Consider the following 13769-nt stretch of genomic DNA (forward strand, 5'->3'; position numbering starts at 1 on the left):
CATTTTATAGATATCCCCTTGGTAGTTTAAGGTGTATTAGAGAGGCCAGAGGGAAGTGCCTGAAACTGTAGAGCTGTGTTCCATTAGCCATATTTCTTGAAGATGATTGTATAATGATATAGCTTTCACAATGTGACTATGTGATTGTGAAAACCTTGTGTTTGATGCTTCTTTTATCTATGATATTGACAGATGAGTAAAAAATATGGATTAAAATAAATAAATAATGGGGGAGCAAATGTTAAAATAAATTGAGTAGATTGAAATACTAGTGAACAATGAAAGGGAGTGGTAAGGGGTATAGAAAAAAAATAAGGGAGCAAAGGTTAAAATCTATTGAGTAAATGGAAATATTAGTGGTCAATGAGAGAGAGAGGGGTAAGGGATATTGTACATGTGCGTTTTTTCTTTTTTCTTTTTATTTCTTTTTCTAGAGTGACGCAAACGTTCTAAAAAATGATTATGGTGATGAACATACTACTATGTGATGATATTGTGAGCCATTGATTGTACACCATACATGGAATGTTTGTATGTTAACAATGTTCATGTTTGTATGTTGTTTTGGTTTGCAAATATGAAATAATTTAAAAAAAAAAAAGAAAAGAAAAGAAACCAGAAAGCAAGACTGGGAAAGTGGGCAAAATGTAGTGGAGTGTGCCCAGATACCGGGGGAAAAGGTTGAATCCATCACCACTGGAACTATTCAAACTGGCCACTGACAAAAATAACTCCAACTTGTGTGACATTGCTGAGATCCATTATCTGTCTGAGCAGGTGCAATTCATTAAAAAATTTGGTGACTATATAGCCAACTTGCACAAGATGCCCTCACCCACCCTCTGAATCTGGCTTGGCAGAGTTTCTCTTTGATGAGCATACCTGGGAAAGAGTGCTGCTGAGAGTTAAGCCTCAGGCTGGCTTCACCAGAGCCATGGGCTTACCACAGCAGGGCATTCATGTTGGATTTGCATTTATCTTTTCTACAAATTATATCAGCATCCACCAAGTTCTTTCATTTGAACCATTCCTTCAAAATAAAATGATTAAAAAATTAAATCAGGAAGCAAATCACCTCTGGTTGTTCCAGAGGCTATTAAAGTGCTCATGGGCCTTAATGCATTTTATTTTCTATCAAGTTGTTTGGAGTAGGTTTAAGAGACAATGGGGAAAAAAGATTGTGAAACAGTGAGTATAGAGTTAACTAGGGCTACTTGAAGGTGAAAGTCGATAAAGGAGAAAGGAGAATTACCTGATGGACATCTTTGAGTTGGTAAGAGGGGATGAGACTTAGTAACTAGGCTGAGGCCTCAAGGGCCCCCAGCTTTAGGGGTAGGGACAGAGTGGGATTAAGCAAGGAGCTTACAAAACTTCAGCCTGAGGGTCTCTGCCTAGTACAGTCTCTTCCAGGGCCTATGAGGGGGCTTAGCAATGTGTTCCTGTGGTTTCATATATTTTTAAAAAAGTAAGATGTTTTCATTGTGATCAATTCATTTTAAGGCTGCTGCTTCATGTTATTCTGTGCCCACTCCACACACTTCCCTTCATTCTGGGGGTGTTGGAGTAGATGGGAGCCTTTGGGGCACCTAACTAATAGAGAGTTAAGTGGATATATTTTGTGTTTGAGAGTTTCTGTGTGTGTGGTATAGGGATTGTTTCAATGAATATGCTTGCCACCTAAAATGTCAACTTAAGCAGGACAGAGACCTGTAGATCCATGTCCAGAGGTCTTACCAAGACCTGCCATACCCAGAGAAGAGGAGAAACTAGGTTTGAACTAAAAGAATCAAGTCTGCAGAAAGTTCTTCCAGATCAAATGACTTATATATGAAAGAAACTTGATAAATGTCTTCCCCAAAGTGACAACTAAATCTACATGACATTGCTGTTGAGCTTTCCTGAAGTGGAAAGAATCTCTTTGTTTCAGTTTGCTAATGCTGCTGGAATGCAATATACCAGTAATGGAATGGCTTTTATAAAGGGGGTTTAAAGGCCTTAAAAATGTCCAAACTAAGACATCCAGATAAATATACATTGACTCTGAAGAAAGAGCCAGATGGCATCCAGGTTTTCTCTTTAACATGGAAAAGCACATGACTAGCATCTGTTGGTGCTTACTTAGTTTTTCTGGGTCAAACATGGATTTCTTCTCTTAGTTTTTATTGGCTCTCTCCAGGTTCTGACTTGCTTAGTATCTGTGTAGTTTTGAAAGGATGTATGTACTGTAGATAAGCAATGTTATAATCCTAATCCCATTTTGTAAAGGCAGATGTTTTTCTAATCCCTATTCTGTATGATACATTGGAAACTTAAAAGATTATCTCCATGGATATGTGGCTCAATCAGAGTGAGTATTTAATCTGATTAGGTGGAGACATGTCTCCCCCCATTCCAGGTGGGTCTTGATTACTTTACTGAAATCCTATAAAAGAGGAAACATTTTGGAGAAAGCAGGAGATTCTGATAGAGCAGAGAACACTGCAGCACCATGAACCACAGGGTCCATCAGCCAGCAACTTTTGCAGATGAAGAAGGAAAATGCCTCCTGGGGAGCTGGAGAGGAAGCTAGCAGATGACAACATGTTCACCATGTGCCCTTCCAGCCAAGAGAGAAAGCCTGACTGTGTTCACCATGTACCTTTCCATGAAATCCTGGACTTCATCGGCCTTTTTGAACCAAAGTATCTTTCCCTGGATGCCTTAGATTGGACATTTCTATAGACTTGCTTTAATTGGGACATTTTTGTGCCCTTAGAATTATAAACTAGCAACTTATTAAATTCCCCTTTTTAAAAGCCATTCTATTTCTGATATATTGTATTCTGACAGCTAGCAAACTAGAACAGCATCTCATGGAGGGCACATGGCAATAACTGCTGGGCTGTGGTTCCTGTCTAGCTTCTTTTGGCTCTCTCAGCTCCTGGCATCTCCTGGAGCTTTTGCATTTCCAGATGTTTGTGTCTGAACTTTCTCTGTATTGCTATCCAAGCATCTCTGTTGGCACTCCAAGTGACTCCATATGTCTGAATCTATGTCAGCTCTGAACACTTTCTCTCTCTGTGAGTTCTCTTAATGACTCCAATAAACTAATTAAGACCCATTTTGAATGGTCAGAGTCACATCTCCATCTAATCAAAAGGTCACACCCACAATAGGGTATGTCACATTTCCATGGAAATAATCTAATCAAGAGTTTTCATCCTGCCTCTTGGAGGGCAATGTGGTGGTTTCACAGGAGGCTAGGGGTGGGTTTGTCATATGGCCCTGAAACTCTGTTGCTCAGTATATACCTGGAAAAACTGAGTGTGGGAACATGAATGAACATCTGCACACTGGTGTTTCTGGTGGCAGTGTTCATGATCCACAATGAACGGAGGTGGCCTAAGGGTACAATGACTGAGGAAAGGGAGAACAGTGGCTTATACATACAATGGACTACTGAGTGGACACAAGAAGGAATGAAGTTGTGAAGTGTGCAACTAGATGAATAAAACTTGAGTTGTATGTTGGATGAAATGTCAGAAATAAAAAGACAAATATTATCATGCCTTAATCGTATGGACTAACTATAATTAAAAAACTCAGTAAACTAAAGTGAAGAGCATGGGTTATCAGGCTGGGGCTTATTGTAAAGGGTCCTAAATTGTAAGCACTTACAGCAGTCACATATGTTCAGGAGGTATTACTGTTAATTCTAAACTCTGAGATACTGAGCTGTTTGTATATAACATGGTCTTTCCCAGAAACTTTGGGTATTCGTATGACACCTGAGACTCAGAATTAGAGCTCTGAAGCTATGAAAGTCAGCAGTAACCCATACAGGAACTGTTTAAAAAGTTGGAAAAGTGATGAGATTTCGAGTAGAGATACAAATGAAGTGGATCTGGATAGGACTAAAGTATACCAGAAGACTGGGTAAAGGATAATTATCATTCATATTTTAAAACTTCAACTTCTGTTCAGACTAAGGGAGAGATGCTTATTTGGTGCAAAATTTATATTTTGGGTGGTACATTTTCTATCAGTTTAGGTGAACACCATAAGTACCTGGAATCTTGAATAGGGCATGACATTGTGTTGGTTTCTTCAGGTTAGTGAGATACCCCGATAAATACCAGAGTGATTTGAACAGTGAATAAAGATGTATTTGCAAAGTCCTCTTGGGGGACTGGGGAGAAAGAAGGAAATATTCAACTTACCCATCTGGGAAATTCCTGATATTCTTGCAAGCAGTAAGGACAACCAATTCAATAGGTTGAGCCCTCAATCTATTCCTGCAAAGGAGAGGCTAAGCCTACTGATAAATATGCCTAAGGGTCACCCCTGGAAAGCCTCTTTTGTTGCTCAAATGTGACCTCTCCCTCTTAGCCAACTTGGCAGGTGAACTCACTGCTCTCCTTCCTATGTGTGACATGACTCCCAGGTGTGAAAATCTTCCTGGCAACCTGGGACCTGATTCCCGGGGTTGAATCAGGAACTGGCTTCATTGGAATGAGAAAGCCTTCTTGACCAAAAGGGGAAAGAGAGACATGAGACCAAATGAAGTCTCAGTGGTTGAGCTATTTCAAACAGAGTCAGGAGGTTATCCAGGGTATTATTCTTGTACATTACATAGATATCCCTTCTTAGTTTGTGGTGTATTGGAGTGGCTCGAGTGAAGTACCTGAAACCATTGAGGTGTGTTCCTGTAGCCTTGATTCTTGAAGAAAACTGCATAACTATATAGCCTTTATAAAGTGACTGTGTGGTTGTGAAAAAATTGTGTCTGGTGCTCCTTTTATCCAGGGTTTGGACAGATGACTTTAAAAAAAAAGGGATAAAAAGAAATAAATAATTGGGGAAATGAAGAGCAACAGTTGTGTAGATTGAAGTACTGGTGGTCAATGGGAAAGGGGGCTAAGGGGTATGGGATGGATGAGGTTTTTTTTTTTTATTTTACTGAAGCAATCCAAATGTTCTAAAAATGATCATGGTGAAGAATACACAACTATGTGATGGTAGTGAAAGCCGTTGATTGTATACTATGGTTGGACTGTATGTGTGTGAATATTTGTCAGTAAAAATACTTTAAAAAAAATTCACTAATTGCTTATCTAAAATTCAAACTTAACTGGGAGACCTGTATCTACTATTAACACTACATAGGGACCTTCTTAAAAATGTAGTTCAGCAAGTTACTTAGGTTATTCTTAAGTACATTAGAGTAAATGAACCTTCTCTAGACTTAATAAAGTATCACTTTAGACCTTTAAGCCACCATTCAAAAACAATCCTGTGAAAATCAGTCTCTCCAAATTTATTTTCAATTCATGTTGCCTGATTTGTTGCATATACTTTATAACTGAGATGTCTATGTGATTAAAAATCATGAAATGGTTTCCTTTAGCCTATCAAGCAAGGCACGGAAGTAGGTCTCAGATTCTCCTTGTGTTGGCTTGGAACAATGTATACCAGAAAAACGTGTTCTTAAACTTAATCCATTGCTGTTGGTATGAACTCTTGTAAAAAGGACCTTTGAATGAGGTTACTTCAGGTAAGGTATGACCCAGGATGGGTCTTAATCTTATTCCTGAAGGCCTAATAGAGAAGATCACAGAGAAAGAGAGTGCCAGAGGGAGCAGGCAGAAGCTGAACGTTAACAGAACCTAGAAGAGAAGGGAGAGGCCAGGTACTTTGCCATGTTACAAAGGAACCCAGGACCAAGGATCACCAGCAATAAGCCCCAGAACACCAGTCTTTGGAAAGAAATCATCACCTTGATGAGGCCTTGATTTTGGACTTTGCCTAGCCTCAAAAACATGAGTCAATGAACTCCCATTGTTTAAGCCAACCCATCGCATGCTGTTTTAGTTTCCTAGACTGTAAAATAAATAGTTTTGACTTAAACACGGGAATTTATTAGTTTTCAGGCTTAGAGTTTTGAGGCCATGAAAATGTCCAAATCAAGGCATCATTAGCATGAATCTTTCTTCCCACAGACTGGCTGCCAGTGATCCTTGGCTCCTGTGCCACATAGCAAGTCACCTTCTGAATGAGGTGGGTAACACCTTAACTGAAGTAGACCCATCTAAAGGTCTTACTTACAATGGGTTTATACTTACAGGAATGATTTAAGAACATGCTTTTCTGGGGTACATACAGCTTCAAACCACCACATATGGTTATTTGCTTTAGCACATAGCAGTGAAGAAACTAAAACATTCCTGAAATAAAGTAACTGTGAGCCAACAATTGGCAAATTAGGAGCTGGGATCCTTTCCCCCTACTTTTTATAACATCACTGTAGTTGTCATGATATTGTCCATGAATAGCCACTGAGCTCCACTGTAGCAGTATCCAGGCCAGCTGCTTAGGTATGTGACTCTGCAGAAAGACTCGATGTTCAGTTTAATGTTCTGCTATCAGATCTTGAAATTCTTAATTTTATCTTTGAACTTGTGTTTTTAAGTGATGTCCAATTGAATAATGTAGCATGCATGCAAGCAGAGGAAATATGTACAATATGTATACACACCATTTGTTGATGCCCTGTCTACGTATAGCGTTCATGATGTTCCATGAGCACAGATTTCTGGTGACCCCAGAATGCTGGAATGTCAGTGAGACTCAAAGTGAGTATAAGGTCAAAATGAGCTTTGTCTATGATTGAGTATGGGGAGGAAGCATGGGGAAGCTCTGATAGCCCCTAGAAGTCACACTTCCATTCAATCCAAACTGTATTTCAAATGCCAGAGGACAATGGTGTTTTAAGAAATACCAACAACCAAGGAGCCTATCATATTCTTTTTTATTCATGTTACTTCCCTGTATTAGCCAACCACTTATGCTGAAAATGGATATATAGAAGAGGCCAAAGATAGGACAATCCATGGTTTGTGTTCCTTTCAGTCCTTACTTACTCATCTGGATTCAAAAGTAGAGTGTGAAGGTCAAGTGTGTGTACATTAAGAACTGAAATAAAGATGGTGAGTTTTGTGCAGTGTTCCCACTGCTCTCAAAAGAACAAAATATATTCAATCCATATCCAAGCTGAAAAAATATGAATTACATCATGTCAGTGATCCCAAATATGAATTCAATGCTTTTGTATTTTCATTTTAAACTAACAATATAAAGATGTATGTATTAGTTTGCTAAAGCTGCTGATATGCAATATTCCAGAAATGAAACAGCTTTTATAAAGGGAATTTATTACAAGTTTACAGTTCTAGTGCTGAGAAAATGTCCAAACTAAGGTACCATCAAGAGGTTACCTTCACTCAAGAAAGGTTGATGCCATCTGGAACATCTCTGTCATCTGGGAAGGCACTTGGCTGGCATCTGCTGGTTCTTCTTCCTGGTTCTGTTGCTTCCCACTTCTGATGCCAGTGGTTTTCTCGCTAACCATCTGAGGCCTTCACTAAGTTCCTCCAGGACATAACTCTGGGTTCTGGTTTGCTTAGCATCTCAAGGGAAGGCACATAATAACATCTGCTGGTTTCTTCCTGAGTTTAAAAATTAATTGTTCTCTCTGTTGGAACTCCAAGCATCTCCAAACATCTGTGCCTCTGAAGTAACTGTTCTCCAAGCATCTGCATCTGAGGTTTCTCCAAAATGTTTCCCTTTTACTAAACTCTAGTAAACTAATCAAGAACCACCTTGAATGGGTGGAGTCACATCTCCATCTAATCGAAAGGTCACATCCAAAATTGGAGATATCCCCACATATCCATGGTGATAAATCTAATCAAAAGTTTCCACCCTTCAGTATTAGATCAGGATTAAAAGAAATGCTGCCCCATAAGATTGTATCAGGAAAAAGACATGGGGTATATAATAGTTTCAAATTAACACAATGAACTATAAAATTCCTGCTAATAATTTAAAAATTTGATTTTTCCTTGCTTAGAATGATATTAAATAGTAAATTAGAAAAAAAAAACACCATGACAAATCAAGAGAGAGTACAATGAAAACAGGAAAAAGTGTTGTATTTTAGTACTTTTAGGAGCACTTTTCCTGTGCTTTGAATAAGAGGCCATGCATTTTCATTTTGCACCAGACCCTGTAAATTATGTAGCTGGTTCTGACAGCACCCTGTTCTCAGATGCCACAACACAGTAACTTTCAGGCAATTAGCATCATGGGGGCAGGGAGGAGGTGGATCTTGAAGTGCCATGGTGTTATTTTAAGAAGGGCGGAACTGACCATGATTTTGTGAAGGAATTCACTTCAGAAAATAAGTACAAAGATGAAAGAGCTGGGAGACTCAGGCTTCATTACAAAGTGCTCAACATTTTCCCACCCAAATGAATGACAGATATCCTGTTAAAAATTGAAAGAAAGGAAGAAAGGCCAAGTCAGGTGAACTTCTTTTTCAGTAAATATACATATTATCTAAATTTAGTTAAAGAATTGTAAATTAAAATAATAATGATAGGCTCCATATCGTTAAAACTGGTAGATAAGAAAGATAAAAATTCATCAAAAAATCTGTAAATCTTCAGTATGATGAGTGAGTCCCTCTATTTTGATTAACTGATCAACGTAATGAAAGTGTACTCAATTATCATGCTTCAGCCTTTTTTATTTTTTAACATAAATATTTTATGGAAATTTAAATAAGCCCAAGTATCAGAAATAATAGTCCTGCTCTGCTTTGGTGGATTTTACAAGTTTGTTTTCTTTAAAAGGTACTCTAAAACATAACATCAAAATATTTTGGGTTAGTGATTTTGAAGTTGTTTTATTTTCTCTCTCTTCTCATTTTTGCAAATGTAAATATGTCCTTAATGGAAAAGTTGGATTCCATGGAAAGAGAAAACAAAAAGAAACTGCAAGATTTCTTGGGTTTCTCTGAGGATCTGCTACTTTTAATCTCTTACCAATTAAGGTATACACCAAAGAAAGGGTTCCCTAAGGCAACAAAACTGGCAGAAGATATCTGTAAACATATTTTATAAATTTTATAAAAGATCTTATAAAAGTGTCTCACATAATGGTGGGGATTCACAAGCCCAATTTCTGTAGGCATGCTGCAAGCTGGGAACTCTAACGAAGGTTTTTGATGAATTCTCCAGGAGAAACTGGCTGGTTGAAGCAGAGATGAAAATTTCCTCTTCTGACTGCTTAAGTCATTATTTCTCCTTTTAAAGGCTTCAATTGATTAGATGAGACAGCTGTCATTTCTGAAAGAAATCTCCTTAGTTGATTGTAGTCGTAATCAGCTGTAGTTGCTATCAGCTTTCTGATGATTTATGTCCCTGACATGTCTTCACAATAACAATCAAGGCAGTGCTTGCTTGACCTGATAACTATTAAGCACCATCACCTGGCCAAGTTGACACATGATACACACGTCACAATCCAACCCTTGTCCATTTGGCAGCCATATACATCTCCTCAAGCCATACTTAATCTCTAAATAAAAAATAGTAACAGACATATTTTTCACCTAACAATACTCAACTGTCCTGTGTACAACTGGAAACACACTACATCTCTTTAGAATAGGGTACAAGTCCTTGGGTGAAATTCATTATTAAATTTGATATAACTTGAATACTACAACATGAAACTAATACAACTTATGCCATATGATAAGGGGAAGAAAATGAAGATATTTGCTTTATGTATATATACAAACATATTCATGACAAATTAAGGAAAATATGTTCATAACCATTAAAAGTCCTCATTTCTATAACGGGCCATGTGGGCACATCACAGCTCATATTTCTCATTACCTTCTTCCACTACCCATTCCATGTTCCCTTTACTCTCAGCAAGCACCTCAGCTGGCCATGGTTCTTTGCCTGGTGAAGTGACCCTAAACTTCATTCCTGAAGTTTCTGGTTCATTGGTAGTCCTTGCTGGGTTGGGTTGTTGCAGGTTTCTGCTGACATTAATCACAGGACATGGTAGTACTAACAGAAACCCTAAAGGATCCCCTGTATTCCAGGCAAACTCTTCTTTATCTCCATTATGTAATTGCAGTCCTGTTTCCCCTTGATAGTCAGGATCAGTCACGCCAGTCACAACAGTATTTCTCTTCTTTGCTTTATAAAGGGATAAGGGGGAGAATATGGAAGAACTGTGAGGCATTTGATAGAAAAGGCCTAGACTGTTTTAACGAAACTTTTGGTAGAGTTATGGATGGTCAAAGTTCTTCAGGTGGGGCCTTAGATAGAAATCATGAATGTGTCATTGCAAACTTGAAGAAAGGTGATCCTTGTTTTAAAGTGGCAGAGAATTGAGCAAAATTGAGTCCTCATATTAGATGGAAGGCAGAATTTGAAAGCAAAATGCTTGTATATCTAACCGAGAATATTTCTAAACTAAATATGGAAAATGCACCTGGCTTCTCCTTGAAGTTTATAGTAAAATGTGAAAGGAAAGGGAAAAGCCGAGAGCTGAACTCTTGGGCACAAAGAAATCAAAAACTGACTTTGGAAAATTCTGGGCTTCCAGAAAGTGAGACCCCAGAGGCTAGTACCCTCTGTGATGATTTAACTGAACATGGAAGAACAACTCAGCCACTTCAGTGCATGTCAGGAATGGAGATGGAGTTATCCAGAAAGGATTTGTGGAAAGTCCGATTGTCTGATGGTTGGGACCCCTGTGTGTTGCATGGGAAACTGATAAGTTTATTGCAGGATCTGTATGAATTGAATCACTGCCAGGCTGGACTAAAAGGGACAGAAAAAGGATGGATTAAAGGAAAAATTATTTCAAAGGCAGAACCATCGAAAGTGAGGTCTGGAGCAAAGAAACCTTGGGCCAAGAGAATGGCCCCACCCACACATGTGAAGAGGGTAAGTTTACTATAGATTTTGCTGTGGGTGGGCCTTCCTCCACATTGTTCAGGAAGAGTGTCAGTACCGCAGGGCTCTCAGATGCCTGGAAAATTGTGTGGAGCTTAGGGCTGCCTCATTGTCCAGGAAGAGTTTTGTTGCTCCAGTCTTCAAAGAGGGTGGAGCACATTCCCCAAGGATTGGGGAGAGCCTGGCCATAACCCCACTCTTTGGAGGGTGGTAGGCTTGTGCCCCAGAGATGACAGAGTATCTAGGTGGTGCCCAGATGCTTGAGGAGCTTGGGGCTGAGAATATAGTGGTCTCTCCAATGCTTGGAGATGTTGAAACACGCACTCCAGTGTTTGGAGTGAGAAGGGCTGCTGTGTAAGCCCATGAAGAGGGTGGAACTGCTGCTCTCTCAAGCCCTGAGGATAAAATATCATTCTATGGATGACTCCCAGACCTTGAAAGCTTATAAAGTAGGTTCTGCAGGTTTTCAGAACTGTTTGGGTCTTGTGACCCCTGTTTTTCTTTAAATTTCTCCCTATGGCAATCAGAAAGCTTATCCTATGACTGTCCCTCCTTTGTATATTGGAAACAGATAACTTGTTCTAAATTTCACAGGCCAACAGCCAGAGGAGAATTTTGCCTTAGGATAGAGCATGCTTATAACTGATTTTTATGAGATTTTATACTTAAAATTGTTACTGAAATAATTTGAGGCTTTTGTGAGATTGTGATGGAATAAATGTATTTTACATATGGCAAGAACATGTCTTTGGGGATTCAGAGGGTGGAGTGTGGTAGTTTAGAGCTATATGTGCCCTGGAAAAGGTAATGTCTTTTAATCCATTCTTTGGGTGCAGAGCTACTGTAGTTGAGACCTTTTTGTCAGGTTTTTTCAATTGAGATGTGACCCACCCAATTCAAGGTGGGTCTTAGTCCTTTACTGGAGCCCTTTATGAGAGGATAAAAGGCAGAAACAATGAGAGAGAGAGAGCTTAGAGAGAAACATCCCGGAGATGTTAAGAGAGGTTCCAGAGAAGTACAGAGAGAAAACCAATGAAACCAGGAGCTGAAAGCAACAAATCACAGGAGCAAAGGACAGCAAACACTGGCCATGTGCCTTCCCATGTGACAGAGGAGTCCCAGATGCCACTGGCCTTTCTTCAGAGAAGATAGGGTCCTGTGATGCCTTAATTGGGACATTTTCATGGCCTTAGAACTGTAAATTTTCAAACTAATAAATCCCCATTATAAAAGCCAATGGTATATTGCATTCTGGCAGCTTTAACAAACTGAAACTTAAGGGTCTCTGTGTCAGTAAATTGTCCTAAGTCTGGAAACTGATTAAGGGACAATGACTCTCTGTTTTGTTATTCAAGTTAGACATTTGTTCACTTGCTCTAGAACTCTTCTTATACAGATTAAGTAACAATTTAATAGACTGCCCATCTGTTTTATTTCTACTTGAGTGTTCTACTGACTAATGCCATAGGTCTCTATGAGCCAGACTACTTTGATCACTGCTTTGAGTCTACTGTCTATTGTGGTAGCCACACCACCTTGTCTTTGGTGAGTAAATTCAGCCACTTGGCTTCTGCCAACCCAGCATCCAATCATCCCATTGTGTTTAAGGATCCCAGTTAAGTGACAGCAGTTTCCACAGTAATATCTGACCTACAGAGAAGAGCAACCACGGACTTTTCAGGGAAGATGGAGTTAGTCCCACAAACTTATTCCTGAAACTTGTCCTGAAAGGTGGGTCCTCTGGACATTCCTGGGGTGGGTGAGCAGGTCTTTCATGATAAATCCACTCTAACATTTCAATATCTCTAGGCCTTTGGCTTTCCCAATCTGTGTTATAGCATGTCAGTTTGGCATCTTGACCTAGGTAATGCTGGCCATCTTTTGATCCATCTTTCAGCTCATCATCTGAACAAACTGTTTTCGCCCTTGCTAATCCTTGGGCTATAGCATTAAATGCAGAATCTCTGCTTAGTGCGCCCATTTCAATAAATTAATACTGCTATAACTTTATGTTCCTTCCACCATTATCTGACATCCTTAATATCCATTTCCACACATATTCCTCTGATTTCTGTCTATATAAATTGGAAATCTCATGCAGTTCTTTTGGAGTATAGCAGATCTCCTCATGGGTCACTCTTTGTACCTACCCTTTTGGGGCCTGTTGGAATTTCAGTCTAGTTATAAGGTCTGGAAGAAAAGAAGGGTGGTGAGGGTGAGTCACGAGAATCAGATGTGTCTCACAAGGCAGTTACCTCAGGGCATTCCATTGCAGTTTCACATGGTGAAACAGTATTTGTCTCTTCAGAGCAGTGCAGGCTCTTTCCTCAGCGGAGGTTGTTGCAGGTATGTTAGGCACAATAGGATTAATCTCTTCATGTGAAAGTTGGTGGCAGATTCCTTAGGGCGGGCTATAGGTCAGGAAGTTGTTTCTTCAGTGTTGTTTGGAGGTCAGGAAACTGTTTCCTCAGAGCAGACCATTACAGGTTTATCTGGCAAAGATTCAGCAAAATCTAGGGTCTCAATGTCCCCACTGCCATAATTTCCAGTCCATATGTCCCCTTTCCAATATTTAGGACTCCATTCCTTCCCAATCAATGACCTCACTTTAATAGCAGACAGCCTACAAGGTTGGGAATTTAGTTTACATTTGTAATTCAGCCATGCAACAATGAGACTCTGGGTCTGGTTTTCAGAGATCTCAAGTTTGCAGCTACACAAAATAAGATTTTCTTTCAGGGCACTCAGAAACTTTCACATCCTTCATGCAGTGCTTAAGTTGCAGTTTGAAGCCTTCAGCTCATCCCTTTCTTTTATAATTATGTCAAGTGTAATTAGGAACAAAAAGCCAACATAATTATACCTTTTAACTCCACAAAACTATATCAAGGTGTCAAAAACACTTTCACCCAGAGTCTTGCCTCTTATAAGATTTGTGTAGTCATATCCAGTGGTGATATTTTGCAT

The sequence above is a fragment of the Tamandua tetradactyla genome, chromosome 9 (assembly GCF_023851605.1).
Source record: "Tamandua tetradactyla isolate mTamTet1 chromosome 9, mTamTet1.pri, whole genome shotgun sequence".
NCBI classification, from domain to species: Eukaryota; Metazoa; Chordata; class Mammalia; order Pilosa; family Myrmecophagidae; genus Tamandua; species Tamandua tetradactyla.